The following is an 18,610-nucleotide window of genomic DNA, read 5'->3' on the forward strand; positions in this document are numbered from 1 at the left end:
TTCAATAACATAAAATCCTATGTTTGTACTTGCATCTAAATGTCCATTCATATTTATTCAGGAAATGTCTGAATGTTTAATACAGGGTTTTATTTGTCCACCTTTTATACAGTATGTTGTATATGAGTTGTAATTGCTTTATTAACACAGCTGTATATTAAAGTACAGTACATTATCTTCACATAAATAAAATAAATGTCACAGAACATTTGGGTGATCTTAAATAATGCAACAGTACAGGTCTAAGCCTGGGTAACTAACATAAAAAATTGGTCCAATGCTCTATTTTGCTTACAATCTGGACATCCAAGACTTACGTTTTCTGCATCCTTGCTTGCATGACTTACAATAACATACTGAGGTAAAAAGAACAACAAAGAAACTTGCCTTCTAAAGCAGCTTTATAGGCTCTAATATAGGCTCCTACACTTCCATTCAGATTTGTGAACTGCATTTTGTCATGCAAGAACCTTTTCAAGAAACTCATCTGAAATACCACTTTTAAAAGGAGGCCTTCATCATAATTCATTGTATACAAGGTCACTGAAGCCTGCGATCAGCCAGCCTTATAAAGACATCCATTAGTATGGGTTCACATTAGATCCCTTTCAACTTCAACTAACAAAAGAAAAACACCATGGTGACCACACAGAGGGATGCCAATTTATGGAAACAAACTATGACCAAAATAAATTTTAAGAACAACAATGACTGTTAGCAATACCTTTTTTACCAACAGTATTTTTTTTAATAAATGCAGTAAATGCAAAGGTAATAATCCTTTATTTTACTTATTGGAAAATAAACAGACCAGAAATTTAAAATCACACACATGCAAGAATTAGATACAAAGGTATTTATGGTATATTTATATAAGTATATACAGTATGTATCATGTAGGCCTCCAGTACTCTGACTTCCTAATGATGAAAATTACACATCTGCTGAATTTATTCCATCTAAATGGCAGACACTCACAGATTGAATGAGGCCTGTGTTACAGCTTACTGAATGCCACTTAATCATGTATTGTAACCTAGAATGGAATGTTCGCTGTAGAAATATGAACAGCTCTTAAAACTCACATGAGAGTACATACAGTTATTCAATGTTAGAACTCAGTATATTTTGAGAATAAGAAAAAAGAAGCCTACAGTATATTCATCTGATCTCAAATTTCAGCATGCATTTATTTCTAATTTCATATCCAGCATTCTCATTTTTATGACTCAACCATGTAAGCTGTGCTTCCACTAATTTAACTCCATTTAAGTTGTATTGCACACAAAAGTAATTCTATGATAATTAGCTTTTACTACATTCTATATTTTAGCATATACTTTTATGACCTGGAAAGTCAGAAAATTCACAAAGGTTTAACACTCAAGAAATCTTACCAAGAAACAATGTGTGTTAGGTTGTAGAATATTAATAGCAATGTACGTTCCAGTATATAACTGTCTCAATATTCTTTTCCCATCAATTTGTATTACAGTACATTCATTATTACATTACATTCATTCATGGCATTCAATGTGAAACCCGCTCTTCAGGAGCACTGTTGCCTGCTTTTTTGGGACTCATGTTGCTTGAGAAGCTTTCAGAGATTGTTTTATGCAGCATTCAACAACACAATTTTACTTAAAATACACACACATACCTCTGCATATTCCTAGAGCATTGTTTTAAAACTCAGGCATCATAAAAAAGCTAATCATATCTAACAAAGTGCAAGTGATCCAACACATACTGTACAGAATATTCAGCTCAAAGAAATATTTAAGCTGCTTGGGAGTGGTTTAACACACAGTCCTGCATTATGTTCTCATTTTAGCAGACACATTCCACTTCAGCCCTGGTCCTGGAATGCACAGAGCTTTCGGGTTTTTATTCCAGATGTGTTTTAGATACTTAATTAGTCAAAACCCCCATGATGTTTTCCCACTGATTAAAGACATAAAGCCCAGAAAGACTGGAACTCTTCAGGACAGAAGCTGGAGACCATGATTATAAAATACATTAAATAATATATTAAATCTGTTCTACAGGACATATGGAACACTGCAGAATATATGCATCAATCTGCATCAATATTTACAGTAAAACCCTATGTTGTCTTACACGTCTTAATGTACAGGATTATTTGTACATTGCCAATGAAACTTTAAATCTAGTTTCTTAAATCCTTGTGTTCTCTGTTTTCTGTATTTCCTTTGCACTACTTGCTTGCTTATCTACTGAATAAATAACTGACTTTATTTGATTTTTTTTGACAAAGTAGTAATCTACGACTATTGACATTTCAAAATGTCAAGGGCAACAGTTGTCTGAGAGCTGCTCTAAAACACCCTCCTCTCACCATTCTAAAAATATATAGACTGGAAGACAAGGACATTTTTTCAGATTGTAGAGCTAAAGATGCCAGTCTTATGCATTCCTCTGTGTTGAGACAACCAACAAACAGAAAAGAGCTTTAATTAGGTTATCAGTGGCTGGCCTCCACACTGATAAATTAAGTTGTATAAGGGGACTCAGTAGTTCATCCACTTCATGTTTAGGCTAGATGATTTCCAAAGCCCAGCTGCAGAATAGTTTATCTTTAAGACAATAAAGTTCATTCAGCTACTAAAAGATCCATTTAAATAGCAGAAAGGCCTTATTGTTAGGTCAGACTTTTAGATCATGCCAGAAAAGCTGCCACACTTCACTTCAAGTTGAAAATGGTGATGCCTGTATATACTGTATAAGGAGTTGCTTATATTGTTTAATTCAGAAGGTTAACAAGCATGCAATCAGCTCGCTTTCAGTCAGAATGCTGTTTTTAAAAATTAATGTGATGCCTTTAATGTGTGTCAGATTATAAACAAAAATATATACATTGGTAAAAGGCACAAAATACATATTAGAGACAGAGAAAATAGGACAGTATTCTGTACATTTATCAAAATGCTGGTCAGAAATCATTTTTGAAAGATCACATGCTTCTGGGATTTAAGAATTTGCCATAGCTGACAGAATGCATTATGTTCTCAGAAAACTGTCATTGTTTTGACATTTAAACATGATTGGTTAATTTGAATGATTCTTTTCACATGACTGCAGAGTTGTCCCATGATTGGTTGTTGTGATAGAGAAGAATGGGTTAGTGCACTAATTTTATGATGCTAATGGGTTTTTGACCTCAATCTTCTCTAATCATTTTGAAGCAGAGACATAGATTACGCTGGTATAGATTATTCTTTTTACACAGCATGCAACATAATCACACAGCAGTCAGCGATATTGTTTTAGACTCACAGCAAGCAAATTAAATATACCTCTTCTGCGGTACATACAAAAAATGCATTTTTTTGTAATAACTAGAACATGAGTGTTTGTGATAAAAAGCAACCAAAAAAGTGGCAAACTCCTAGCAATTGTGAGTGTAATTAAATAAAGAAATTATATAAACCTCTCCAATGCAATGGCACAAAAGAGCTTCCAGAACAGCTATTGTTAAGAGACTCAATGGCTAGATGTTTTTGTGGGGGTGGATTAGGTCTTATTGTGGCCTGCTGGAGTATACTGTATGTTTTCACTTCTAGTTTTAAACCAGCTAAGTGCAAATGAAAAAATGTATGCAGTATACTCGCTTAAATCTATTTCTTATCCTTTATTTTGATAAGGAGACACTGAAATTAAGATGAAGGTGAGACTAGAATGATGGCAGTAAAAATTAAAGGTTCTAAGACTAATCAGCTGAGGGTTTCATATCTACAGTGCTCATAAAATAATATAAAATGCAGAACTATACTATAATTTTATAACTGATGACAGATACTTTATGTTCCAAACTTGTGCTTGTATCTTCCACAGGTGATGGTGCCATATTTTTATTGATAAAATAAATTCAATAGTATAAGGATCATCAATGAAGTTAGATTTTTTTAATTGTATGTTTCTCACTGAAAAGTACTCCATCTTAAGTCTGAGTAGGGAGGATCTCTAGTAACTAGTTACAACTGTAAACAGTAAGTTTTGCAAGGGAAAGCCATTTACTTTTAAGCATCTCAATGGAAGTGGTGACCTTTCATAAGCAGTTTGGATTATGTAACTTCTATCCTTTCAATGGGTGCCTTATTTGGGTTTATTTGTTATTTTGAAAGGGGGCAGCTAAAGCAGGCATCGGTGGCTGGAAGCGCTTATACAGAACAGGGAAAGAGGTCAGACAACTTGGTGACTTGACCAAGCAAGTTGTTTCCTAGGCAAGGAGGTCAGACCAGTGTGGCTGGCTTGGAGAAAAATGTGTAGGACTGGAAGTAGGTTCAGTTTATACGAGAGTTGCAAGCAAACAGGTGTTGCTGAAAAAGGGAGATTGAGTCTCCTGCAAGCTCTTTAATGCTACAGAGAACACTAGAGAATTTTACACTGGGCACAGAGATATGGAAAAGAAAAACTATCTGTGGGAGGAGAATACAGACCTGGGTGGTACCATAACCAATTGCCCCCCCCCCCCCCCCAGCAAACAGTTTGAGGTACTGTACATTAATTATAATAAATCATTGATGATCTCTGTTTTCAAACTAGGATGGAGTTCAGTAGCTCAGAAGGCACTGTGATGATCTGAAGTGAACAGCCCAAGGCTATCTGCACTGGGGTCAGCTTTCGTAGGAAGGTAGAAGTGGTGTAGGAACCAGTAACCACTTGCTGATGCTAGCCACTGAGCAGGAAGGCTAACAGCACATCAGAGTGACTCAAATAGAGACGTGCAGAGTTAATAGCTGAATCACGTTTGATGCACTGAACAGTCTGATCCATTTGTTACAACTGGATGGATGAGCATCCAAATAATAGTGATAAAAACTATGGATATTAAGGACATGGGAGGGAACCTGTTGGAACTATGCTGTCCTGTGCTGTGCTGTAAGTAAAGCACAGGCACCAAGGTCAGAAAAAGCTGTAAATGAGGATTGACATGGTGCTCTTGCACCCTCAAGACTGAATGAGTGATCAGGGCTCCTATGAGAACAGCAGAAATGAGAATCAGGAAGGTGGAGAGACACAAAGAAGGCAGGGGCTTAAGGTATAAAGTGTACAACAGCTGATCTACAGGGTGAGTGGGCATTGAATAAAAAATGGAAAGCAGAAGAGATAGAGAGAGGGGAAGGAGTTTCCACAGTTGTTCCTGAGGACATCAAAAGAGCAAGAAATAAAGAGCAGATATCATGATGAATGCAAGGAACTGGATGTCATCCAGAGTGTGAAGAAACCTGTTTGTTGTGAAGAGAGGTGCAATTCCGTCACACTTAGGCAGTTTTTGTCCTGCCTTAGAGGAGATTAATGAAGGTCAGATTGCAGGGTCCAGTTATGCTAGGAAGGCCAATGAACAATGAAGAAATGAAATGTCGAGTGTAGCAATACTGAGTATGAGAAACATCTGACTCCAATGAGAGCAAGAAGCCAAATTTGAGAAGGAAATGCAAAGGGAGTACTTGGCAGACGATACATTTACAGTATGTGTTGTTGAGCAGAAACTGGCGAGATTAAAATTTACCCTTGTCCCAGATTTCTGTTTAAAAACACCAGTAAATTAAAAGAGTTTATATTGTTTTTGATTTGCTATTGTACCATTAAAACAGCTTTTCAAGGAAATAAAACAAGCTACCTATAGAGAAACCCTACAATGTATTTTTCAGCCTGCATTTTGAAGCCAATGAATTTTGTATGTACTCTACTGAAGCTGGGTGGCATGATGGCGCAGCAGTTAGCATTACTGCCTTGTAGCACTGGAGCCCTAGGATAAATTCTGGACCACTGCTATGTGAATGGAGTTTGTATGTTCTCCCCCATCTTTGTGTGGGTTTTCTCTGAGTGCTCCAGCATCCTCCCACAGTCCTAAGACATACTGGTAGGTTAAGTGGTTTTGTCAGGGAGGCGTTCTTTCCGGACCCTATGCAGATGACACAATCCGGGGTAGAGTGAGGAAACACGGGGAAAAAAGGCATGCAGGAGACGGGAATGAAAACAAAGGGGCGTGGTCCGTGGAGTGCTGGTGGTCAGGGGAGGTCTGGCTTTGGCAAACAATCCAGAGATGAGTCAAAAGGGAAATCCAAAACGGTGCGAAAGTCCAAAGCCAGGCGATCCATCCAAGTCAGACGATTAAAACCAGAACCGGGTCGGGACAGGCGGGGGGAACGGGAACAGGAACAGAAACTAAAACCTTAATGGGGCCAGGTGCACCCAGCGTCAGACTTTTAAGGGGGACCTGAAAAGGGGTTGGAACAGGGAGCAGGTGCGGGAGATGAATAACAAACAAGGAAGGGCTGGAGTGCCCTTAAGAGGAGGGGTTTGCGACCGTGACAGGCTTCTGGGAAAAATGGCCTTGGTTTGAGTGTGTGCAAGTCTGTGTTTGTGTCTGTGTGTGCACTGTGAGGCCTTGTGCCCACTGTTTGCTGAGACAAGCTCTGGTTCCCCTGCGACCCTGAACTGGATGAAGCAGTATGAAATGGATGGATGTAGTGCAGCTTTATATGTCTTATGAAGTAAATCATAGCCTAGCACATTTTAAAATTGATTAAAGTATTAGTGATGGACATTTTATCATTTCAGTCAGCTATTTCGTACTCTGTCAGTAATGATGTATATTTCAAATTACTTCAAGCTGCAACTGGCATTTTGCAGGAATATGATCGAAAGAAATGCTCATTTTTTCTTCTGACGTTAAATTAATAAAAGGGTTATATGTATCATAGGATTAACAATTCTTTTATTTTTTTATTCTTTAAGACCCATACAATTTATTATTTTTATGCAAAAGTTGTCATATCAAATTTATAAGTCAATAATTTTTAAGTGTAATAAAAGATTATTGTATCACAGGAAGCAACATCCTTCAAGGATGAAATTCAGTCACCTCCAATGGGAAAATGTCATGTCACCAATCTTAACTAACTAAAAAAGCAGTCTCGTATGGGTTTTGCTCTAGCTGGGATCTTAATCATAGGTCAATGGATTTCAATTTTGTTTTTAAGGTTGTCAGTTTTTTCTTGATTTTTAAATTTGCTTTTAGCTCTTAAAAGTTGAATGGAATGTGTAACTGGAATCAGTGCTGTGCTAATTATATTTCATTACCCGTCTCATTCATTCATGTTTAAGCTGAAATGTGACCAATTAATTAGAGTAAATGGAAGGAAAAACACTCACTTGCTGTATGGCACAGTATGTTGTCATTTCAAAGATGTTAACCTTGGGAAGCACCTTAATAACTGCCAAGTTGTATGCTTAAGTTCTTGGAAGTAATGCACTTTAGCTAGGTTATGTGCAGTAAACACATAACACCGGTTCCACCAGGATTCTGACCAGTTCTTGGTCCCTTTTTGATGGAGATTCCCTAGATAATATCTGCAGCTACACGGGCTTCCTCCTCTACATTTTCCAGGTTCTGTGACCTCAATATAATGTAGTCTTTTTGACCAGCAATCGGCTCTTGAATGCTAGGGGCTCTCTGGATCTCTCCAGCACTGTGCCCTCTGCTTGACCTACTGTAGCTATTGGAGACCTGTTCACAGTGACTTGAGTACATATATCCCCTTTGCTGACGACTGCTCTTTGCCCGTCAAAGGGAACTCTGGGTTGTCTTCACACCTCTTGTTCTCAGAAAAGAAATGCAACCATTACTCTTCCTCAGTCACTGTCTCATCAGCTGGCTCCTGGTTCTAGCTACAAACTGGTACATGATAAATCACATCAGCCTGGTTTCTAGATAAAGAATGAACTAGGATTCCGGGAACTAGGATTATGAAGACATTGTGCTTTCCAACAATACTGTTATGTAACTTGGGTTATACATATGAATAAAAGTATTCATTTCTTTTGTTCTTAATGAATAATAAAAAAAGCTCCTCTTTTTCTGACATTTGTAGGATAAGTGGCTACATGACAAGAAGTGAAATCACTTCTTTGTGACAGAAATTGTGATGAATTCTTAGGACTATAGAAGAAATGCAGAATAGAAGTAGCTGTAATCAAAATGAGGAAGGTGGTTCCAGTCTATCAGTTATTTACTTATTTGTTCACTTTTTAAAGGCACTTTTGACCTTTATGCTAAAAAGCAATCCTCAAGGGGTAAGCACAGCTAGTTGAAAATAAAATAACAAAGATTACAACAATAAGTGTTGTTTAGCTAAAGGGATATTTTTTTAAAGTTTGATTCTGGCAAAATACAATATTGAGCCTATTGGGACTCACTGCCATCAGAATCATGCTTTCAGTCCTTGAGTAAAGTATTTACCAGTGAAATGTAGGCAAACAATGCAAATGAGTAACACTCAAGAGTAAGACAAAAATACCATTGATTTTCACTGAGAGCTTCCTGAGCCACAGCTATATGATCTAATCTGTCTACGACTTATTGCTTTCATCTTTAGTTGTGATCATATTGGGCCTGCTTTCTCATGCTTACTGGGTGTTTACTGCTCAGTCTGAAATTACTTATATTTGTTGAATCTGGAAATCAACCTAACATTTGTGCAGAAATGCCATCCAACATTGTGAAGTTGCTGCTACATAGTGTCCCATGGGAAAGTAGCACATTTACCTCATGACTTGAAATGTACAGTATAATGTATTTGTATTGTTTTTTACTCTCAAAAAGTTCACCATACAACTCTCTCTCCATTTAAGAGAATTCAGCTCTTTCATCTTGATCACAGTGCAAGTGAAAAAAAAGCTGACTTAGACTATAAACTGATTAATAAGAGAAATTATTATTTCACATTACATCAAAGAGACATTTTCACTTCACTTCTCTATTTTCACAATGGAATCTACAGTAAATACCATCTGCTTTATTGTTTTGCCCCTAATTAGAATACAGTGATTCATAATTGGATAAATAAACTTGGACGAGTGCTACAGTGGAATCTTTGCTGAGCAATTAGGCAACACAAGTGGCAAAGCTTGTACGCCGCCAGGAAGAGCCTCTCCTTAAGCCTATGCAAATGCTTTGAGTGTTCAAAAGTGTCTGATCATTATAGTGTATGCTTCCAAGAAAACGCAACACACAACAGACAGCTTAGTGTGGATTTTTCAGGACCTCAGTTCACAACAGCTCTTGTGTGATTCAGCAGCACTCTCCACTGCAGTGCTGTACTTTTAACATCTGTTGCCCAGAGGTTCTATAGACTTTAGGGTTGCAGTGCATGAGAACATACTTGGAAAGCTCCAGAACTAACTTGTAATTCAAATTGTGATATAATGCCTGGGTTCTTTTGCAATGTTCTTCAACTCTGACCCAGCAGTACCCCCCACTTCACTAGAAAGGGAAAGAACAACAGCCCAGCAAGTGGGACAGGGAAAACAGGCCTCCTTTGTTCAAACTTTCCCTTTCAACATTCTATTGAGGTACATGATTCTAAAGCTTAGCCAGTTCTCAATAAGTGACAATATACCAAAGTAACTTGTTTACAGCAAGCTTGGATTTTGACTAGCAAGTAGCACTAGATGTTTGTTTTTTAATTTTGTTTTTAATTTTTGTGTTTGTGCGCAAAACAAAAGTACAGAATAAATCAGGCCCCCTATAACCACATTTCATATGAGGTTTCTATTCATTCATATTTTGGCAGATTAACCTATCAGTAGCTAAGTGGAGAACATAAAACAATGTCACTTTTCATTATCTTTACTAAGCATTTCAAAGGAGGCACTGGCACTTAATTCTTGCAGCAAGCTGAATTTTCAAATGGAGGAGCAGTCGACTGCCTTTGTCCATCCAAATGGTGTAATAAAACTGACACAGTTAACACTTGCAAACTATTGTCCCTTGAGCAAATGAAAGTGATCAATGTTGACCGATCTTATTTGGCCAACTGTCAGTCCTGCCAAACCTCTTCAAAAACACATTATACTTAAAGTTCCACCACCAAACATGGCATACCAGTATGCTTTCAAGAGCAAACTAAAAAAGTTAAATTATTTTAAACATAGCTCAATTTAGACTACTTTACTACAATGAACTTTGAATTAAATTGAAAGGTTCTGGAGACATGAATACTGCTACTGAAATCATGTTCCTTATATGCAGGTTTATAGCACAGATTTAGTTTTAAAATTTTACTTAAAAATGTTAATGTTCCAAAAGCAGAAAATAGTTTCTGAATCCTGGTGTATAAAAATAATTGCATCTTCAACAAAACAGGGTATTTTAAATAATTTGTAAGAATTGCTAATGTTTGAAAACAGAATAGTGTCACTTCCCATCTGGCTGAAGTTCCACTCAGCTGTAAAAAAGTAATTGCACTTGCCTGCTAGCCAAGAATATCACTAGTCAGGCTTCATCAACACGAGTGCACTAATGACTGCTTCGGAGTACTCATAATGGGCAACTGTATATACACTGTCTACCAAGAGTGAAAAAAAAGAGAACAACAAGGTCTGTAGGCACAAAACGATACTACGTGGAAAGACAGATCATGACACAATCCCCTTATGAGTCATCTGGTCATTTCACAACGAGCAGACTGAAAGTGTGATAAAGATGCTGCACCAACAGAATGGTGCCTGGTGAAGGATCCATGAAAGGGCACAGTAGGGTGGTCATGAAAGGATGTGCCAATCGAATAGCACTGCGCATGCCACAGCCACTTTTTTGTCTGTCCAGGAGGATGACTGAATACCCTGGAATTTAAAATTGTGGTTGAGGTTTGTTTCTTTTTCTGTATTCTTAATATTATTCTACTGCCCAGTTCCCCTCACACATCCCATCATTTCACCCTCTTTTCTGTCAGGTAGACGGTTACTCTTCTTTTTAATATCTCCGCCATCAGCGGTAAGTCCCTACATTGTTCCTTAGCCAGTCCTTGGGTATATAATGTGGTGAAATAAAATACATAAACAACACTAAACTATCAAGTCCCAGACCTGGTAAATTTATTCTTACGAGTCTAACTGAAAGTAAAACAAATAACCCATAGCAAATAATAAATAAGCGCATTAAAGGAGACAAGTAATATGCCAATATAAAAACTCTGTGACTGCTGCAACATAATTACTGTTACAAATAAGCAAAACCCCTCTGGCACACCTTGCTTATTTGGGTGCTACCTGTTTAATAATCCATCTATACATTTCTTAAAGAATCCAATTGAAACAGCTTCAAGCACATTACTCAGGAGTGAGTTCTAGATTCCCACACCCTTCTGTATAAATAAGTGTCTCCTGCGTAAATAAGTGACTCCTGTGTTGTGTCATGAAAGACTCTAAATGTAATTTTCACTTATGCTCCTTGTGTAGTTGGTCATCTTGAATAAGTCCCCTGAGTTGAATTGAGCAATGTCCTTCAGGATTTTGAATACCTGAATTTTGATTGCTTCTATTCCAGGCTAAAATAATTTAGTTCCTTTAGTCTGTCTGGGTATGAAATGCCCCATAGTCCAAGAAAAAGAATGTTTTATTTTCTTTTTATTTACTTTTTATCTTCTTTAATGTCTTTCTCATAATATGGTGGCCCAAACTGAACCCAATAGTCCAAGTGAGGTCCAGTCAATGTATTGTATCATTTTCACATGATGTTGCTTCATTTTAATTCTGCAAAGTTAACAATACATGTACATATTGTATTATTGCTCCCACATACTCTCTAGTAGTGATTAGTCTATGTAAACTAGATCATTCTCAATTACTGAGAATATTTCAGTCCAATACCACACTTCTGATCTTTGACATTAGTGACATCTGTCATCTTGTAATATCTTGCACATATCCGCATTAAACATAATCTCCAACCAATGATTATAGAAAAATAGAACCAAATGAGCTTGATGACCTCACAAAAAACACATTACTGGCAAATTAATAAAATATGTGGAACAAGGCTTTATAGATTCATTCAGATCTTGCATTATTTTTAACATAGTGGTTTTCTGCCTTTCAGGTTTCAAGACATGGTTTACAGTATTATAAGCACTTTCTTTTTTCATTTTCTTCTGCTGAGGTTGGCAGTATGTATGTATACTGAATGCTGAGCTGGTGATGAGAGTGAAGGAGAGGAACCTGGTCTTCAGCAGTTCACCAGTTCCTAGAGCCTGACCAAATACTTCCACACCACAGTTTTCCTACAGTGTGATCATGCCAAATCAATTCACAGGAAAAGTTCTGAAATTCTGCAAAAGAACGCTTCAAGAACTCAGTGACTGTCATTTCAATAAATCCGCTACAAACACATGATATAACAAACAGCTCTACCTGATACTTTAGAATAACAGGATTTCACAAACCATCCTACCCTTATGTTAAAAACCAAGGATTAAAATGAGGATTAAAACAAATGTGTTGTGACATTTTTAGAAGATGTTTTATTGTTGTAAAAAAAGTTAAATATTACCTTAAAAGTGTGACAATTAAAGAAGAATTTAAAATACACACTTACAATACATTTTAATTATAAATTTAATTTTACTGTTTCCCATCCATATATATAATTTATAATAAATTATAAATAGAACTGACTCAGAATTTATATTTAAATCAAAAACTGTTTATGACAGTCCTGTTAAACAGTATAAGAAAGTATGATGGCCAACAGCCATATCACCCTGCAACTCACAACTGGCAGCCCACTGAAGTTAAGCAGGTGTGAGCCTGGTCAGTACCTGGATGGGAGACCTCCTGGGAAAAACTAAGGTTGCTGCTGGAAGAGGTGTTAGTGGGGCCAGCAGGGGGCGCTCACCCTGCGGTCCATGCGGGTCCTAATGCCCCAGTATAGTGATGGGGACACTATACTGTAAACAGGCGCCGTCCTTCAGATGAGACGTAAAACTGAGGTCCTGACTCTCTGTGGTCATTAAAAATCCCAGGGTGTTTCTCGGAAAGAGTAGGGGTGTAACCCCAGTGTCCTGGCCAAATTTCCCATTGGCCCTCACCAATCATGGCCTCCTCATAATCCCCCTCTATGAATTGGCTTCATTACTCTGCTCTCCTCCCCACTGATAGCTGATGTGTGGTGAGCGTTCTGGCGCACTATGGCTGCCGTCGCATCATCCAGGTGGATGCTGGTGGTGGTGGTGGAAGGGAGTCCCCATTACCTGTAAAGCTCTTTGAGTGGAGTGTCCAGAAAAGCGCTATATAAGTGTAAGCAATTATTATTATTTTTATTATTATTAATATGTATATTTAAGTCTTAGTAGCAAATTATGAGTTAAAAATACAGTATATGGAAATAGCACAATGTAGTAAAAATTACTGGGCACCACAAGAAGTTTATGCAACAGAAAGAAAATAATAGTTTTGCCCTTGCTTACTTAATTACAGGAATATATTGCAAGGAAATTCCCTGACACAGGGAACATATGATAATGTGATTAAGGCAGAAACAAAATCGGTCAATGACAATGTAATCTGCCATCTGATTAGATCAGTCATCCCCTAAAATCTCCCTGACACAATGCCATCCAGAATGTAAATATGACTCTGAAAAAACAACTTGAAGTGAACTTCAGTGAATATCATCTAGAGTAGTATTAAGTGGATGAACAAAAAGTACAAATAAAAAATTAAAATACAAATATCCTAAATCTCAACAAATCAGATGATCATCACAGTAGGAATTCAATTTCAGAAACTTTATCTGTACTAGAACTGGAGTTAAGACTTTCTCATATGGAAAGTATAAAAAGGTCTTTAAGTCATAGTACGGTTCTAGCGACATTTCCAGGAGCTCACCATGCTTCCTTCAGTGTCTGATCACACAAATCAAAAGTTATAACAAAGGGCTTAAACCTGCTACAGCAGGGTTATTATGTTGATGTTTTAAATCAAACTGTTTTCTCAGGGTGGCATCACAGTAATTAGCAAGTAGAAAGCCATACAGTATATGTTAGATTAACAAGGCACTTTAATGGATTTGCAAAGAAGTAGTTAAAGAATATCACAATGCAAAAGTGATGCATGATGAACAATTAATCATATTTATTGAGAGTATTATGAGTATTTACTTTTCAGATTGAATTATCATAACCATCATGCTGCCATAAACACAATATTCAGAAAAAATTAACTAATTAACAGATTATATTTCAATATACTGTTGTTGTTGTTTTTTTGGCTTAAATTGCTAAATATTATGTTTTTCTATCTATGAATTATTGCATATGACTGCCTTCATAGATGTTCTGTGGGAACTGGCTACATTTTCTAAAAAATAAATATTTATCTTCAGAAAAGAACCATGTGTGCAAGTCAAATGTCAGTAAAATTCTGGAATGTATTACTTATGAAAAAAACTTAAGGGCTTATAATGACACATCACTTACATCTTCTAGACATGGTGGGGAAGCAAGTAATCAGGCAAACAAAATGATAGTTATATACTTTAAATCTTTAAAGCATATAGTTTAAATCAAGCCAAAATCAAATCATTGAATATTGCACAAGTAAGGCTTCGTTTAGAATAATGTGTGTAATTTTGGTCAACATGTTATAGAAAAATATTGCTGCACTGGAATCCAAGTAGAAAAGAGCAACCAGGTTGCATGTCCTGATAATCTGAAGAAAATTAATCTTTTCTGTCTTGAAGTCTTGAACAGTGGAAACTATGTGGAAGTGCATTTAAAACTGAGAACAGAAGCAGCCTCTTTATCCAAAGCATTGTGGGAGTATGCAACCATTTACCCAGCCATGTTGTTAAAGTCGATATCCTAGTTTCTTTCAATAAATTGTTGGTCCTTGGGTCAATAAGATACTAACTATGTTCATCTGTAACCTTGTCATGTTGTTATAAAATGCTTCTGGTCAAGTGCTATTGTAAAAATCGGTTATTCTGCATCATTTACTTGTATTGACGCTGTATCTGATATTGTGAACATTTGTTAGTTGATTTTCTAATAACAGCACACAATAATTTAAAATAAAATGGCATAATCAGATATTATTTAGAATATAATCTTACTATGCAACTACAGTAGTAACAATCCTCTTTAATTAAATCTCTCTGCTATTTTCTATTTCTATTTCAACTTTAATACTCTGTGTTTCCAGCAGTATTCTAAATGAACTGCTCAATTTAGTCACTCTTCCTGCAATTACCATTTGGTCTGTGGAGACAAGAGCACAATGAAGTTCAGAATGTTTTTATGGACGTAAACACAATCTCAATCTCACACATTCATATCTACAGTAAATGGCATGTAGACTTTTGCAGTGAAGTACAACTCAGTAGAAAGTAAAAAAAATACACATTGACAAAATGGCTTGCATGCTTTACAGCCTACATGGCCAAATAAGTGAAATTCATTTCAAAGTAGCACAGTGCACAACCTCCTACTATAACATAACACTTCCTTCAGGTCATTGGTACCATGAGCAATTCACATTTCCCAGAACAATGCCACTGGTCTTTTGTCATTATGTCTATGCTATAGAAATCTAATTATGTTCAGATTTCTTTTCTTCAGGTTAAACGATATAATGACTAGACAAATGGGTCATTCCATATTTTTTGCCGCATTCCCACAACTGTCAAGAATATTTTTCATTGTACCATTTACATTAAGTAGAGAAACTGCAGCCAGAGGAGGTCTGAAGCTTTGGAGGGCTCTGCAGGCTCTCAATAGAAAACATATAAAAGGTTCATTCATATGATGAACTGTCATATATTGCAAGCAGAAATGAAAGGCTGGACAAAAGTCATAAATGCCACAAATGAGAATTTTATCATGTCAACCTAAAAGTCTGTTCTTTTAAAAAGATTTTAGACATTTCTGTCTCAACACTTCTATGCAACCTGCATCCCCATTCAATTTCAAGCAGAGAAGAAACATATCAGAGATATTCTTAGCAGGACAATGCAATAAAGTGAGGTGTCTCTTCTCTCCAAATAAGAAAAAATCTTTACAGACCTAAAGCAACATAGGGAGTGCAAAATTAGTCATGTTAATTATTAAATTCTTAAATGCTAAGATGGAATACCAAAATGATTTTTTTTTAGTTCAAGACAAAACATTCTTAACCTCAAATACCTTGTGAATGCAAGAAAATTATTTTTGCATTGACAGACTAGGTTCTGAATTTATATTAACAACACTTGTTGACAAGTGAGGGACCCATAATGATTCCATTCCATACAATGTGTACTGGATATGTGCAGGTATGTCACCGTGAATGTTTTCATCCAGAGAAAAATCAGGGCCATGAATAAAACTACGACTGAAGTGGGAAACTTACTCCCATCGAAGCAAAACTAATCAAAAACAAACCACAGAACATTTATTTGTATTCACCAATAACTAGTCAAGAATCCAGACTGAATACATTTTCTGCTTGCCACAAACTGTGCTTCTTTGTTAGAACAAGTGCACCAGGCTATTATTATTGGAAAGCCAAAATCTTTCATAAATGTTCCAGATTAGGTCAACAGTCATTCAAAACTGCTTGTTTTGTTTCTGTAAAATGTTAATTTGTTTAAAAAAAACATTCTTTCTTAATCTTAAACTGCATGATACTTGAAAACAAAGCACTAGCAATGTGGTGAAAATTAACACAATCTCTTGAAATTCTCTCTATAGAGGACAACCATGATGAACCATCTAGACTGGGCTCTTTATAATGATAATATTTATATAAAAATTGTTACAAAATGCAATCAGGTAATCCAAATGTTGAAAACGAGTCTATAATCATCTTTTGCAACATCCATAAGGTGTGCCCCGCATAGCCATTGACAGGAACTATAAAAAAACACACAAATGCCAGAACATTACAGTCCAGAATGTAAAAAATAAACTGTCACTTAATCTCCAAACGTCAGCTGTTACCACATACCATAATCCTACTAAATTTAAAACACCCAATTTTTTTGGATAAAATGTCTCGGCGGGTTACAATATAAAGGTTGCGTTAATACACGAGAAACTACTGGTAACCGCATTGTAGCCCAGCCTCAAGGTAAAATCAGTGTGCAGGTTTAATACTCATTTGAATTATTTAGAAACTATGGCAAAATAAACACATAAAATCAGCAAAGCCTTATTATGTATTATTTATTTTATCATGGAAACATGATAGTCTTTTCAAAACCATTCTTCACGGCATTTGTTGCAATCATTAAAATATGAAATGTCTGGTTTGTGATAATGAACCTACTGGAAAGGAGATTTAGTAAAACACGCGGACAATATGTAGTTTATATATTATATTTAAATTGCAGCCATATTTTATGCATTTTAACAGAAATAATCAATTCGCGTTAGAACTGTAAAAACATCATACCTCTATCGTTCATGGCTACTGATCATTTTTATAAGTACTGGATGATCATTTCTATCACTTTTTCACTTACATTTATATCAGCTAGAAAACGATAATTCCTTTCAGGCCTATACATTTTATACCGGCATGTATAGACATATTTCCGCAACATTATTGGTTGCTATGGAAAAATGTTCAACTGGAAACCACCATCCTCCGCTTTATCTTGACATCTACTGCATCAAATGCGCATTTTATGTTGCCGAACAGGAGCTATCACAGTTGCAATGACAATTCCTTCAGACTATAAAATATAATCCATAATGCATTTATAAATTCCCCGAAAAAAAAGACTCACAGTGCAAAGCGATGGACAATTCGTATCTTCCTGGTACACAGACGGTGTATGCTGTCGTTTGTTTTCCTCTGCCGGAGAGAGACCCTTGGAGAGTAGCGCTCTGTTTCACTCACTCTGCCTCTGGTCCTCTCCCACCAGCTCCCTGTCCAAATTGACGAGCAGCATTTTCTTGCGCAAACTCGGTACAACTGTCACTGCAGCGACACCGGCGGTTGCTGAGCATGAGTCGTCTCAATAGATGTGTCAAAATAGTACCGTGTTACTATTTCTAAACAACAATGTTTCAGACGGCGTAAGCTCCAGTCGTTATCCCTATGAGCTGTACCAAAATATTCAAATATTCCTTGCTGCAATCGTAATTCGTACCGTATCCTTGCAGAAACTTTGAAAGGCACATTTCACGTGATTTCTAATATGCTCACATTTTGGTATGGCCAAAGTATTGCACCATCACAAAAATATGAATAATGAAAAATTTTCAATAACCTAACATTCTCAAACAATTAGTATTAATCAATTTTATAATCAATTTTCTGGGCGAAACATAGCTACTTAAAAAAATAAGTTTCTAACTGAACAAAAAGGGCGTCCACTACATCCAGTATAAATCTGCATACAAACCAATCTGCATACAATACCTTGCGAAAATATTCATACCCTTGCGCAGTTTTCACATGTTGTTGCTTTAAAGCTTGCAGTCATACTATAAAGTAGCAAATAATATGTTATACACAACCAACTCCATATATCCAAAACGAAAAGAAATAAGGAAATTGATAATTCATATGAATGAAAAAAAAATGAAAAGTGATAGCATTAGCATTCAAACTCTTTGCTGTGGTAAACCTAAATTAATGTACTTTCATAAAACTACCTTATCAAACTACACAATTAGTTGAGTTTCCTCTGTCTATTTGTAATAATAGTAATTCTCAATATTTCCAAATAAAAACACCTGTCTCTGTGAGGTTCCTAGATTCCTTGGTCAAGTAGTGAAATGTACAGTACCAAGTCAGTATGCAATGTTGATACAGA

At 36.4% G+C, this 18,610-nt stretch overlaps 1 protein-coding gene across 17 annotated transcripts in view; it reads right to left on the reverse strand.

Moving 5' to 3' along the window:
- nrcama (neuronal cell adhesion molecule a) overlaps nucleotides 1-17,759 on the reverse strand; it is a 130,659-nt gene extending 112,900 nt beyond the window's left edge. For 5 of the 17 annotated variants that reach the window (XM_088644819.1, XM_088644827.1, XM_088644829.1 and 2 more), the window contains exon 1: nucleotides 17,576-17,758. The gene's annotated coding sequence lies outside the window, so the exon portion shown is untranslated. Of the gene's footprint in view, nucleotides 1-17,575 lie in introns of all 17 variants that reach the window. The other 12 variants (XM_088644830.1, XM_088644825.1, XM_088644826.1 and 9 more) reach the window with 6 other exon arrangements.
- Between the last annotated feature and the right edge of the window lie 851 nt (nucleotides 17,760-18,610).

The sequence above is a fragment of the Lepisosteus platostomus genome, chromosome 9 (assembly GCF_059453375.1).
Source record: "Lepisosteus platostomus isolate fLepPlt1 chromosome 9, fLepPlt1.hap1, whole genome shotgun sequence".
In the NCBI taxonomy this organism is placed as follows: Eukaryota; Metazoa; Chordata; class Actinopteri; order Semionotiformes; family Lepisosteidae; genus Lepisosteus; species Lepisosteus platostomus.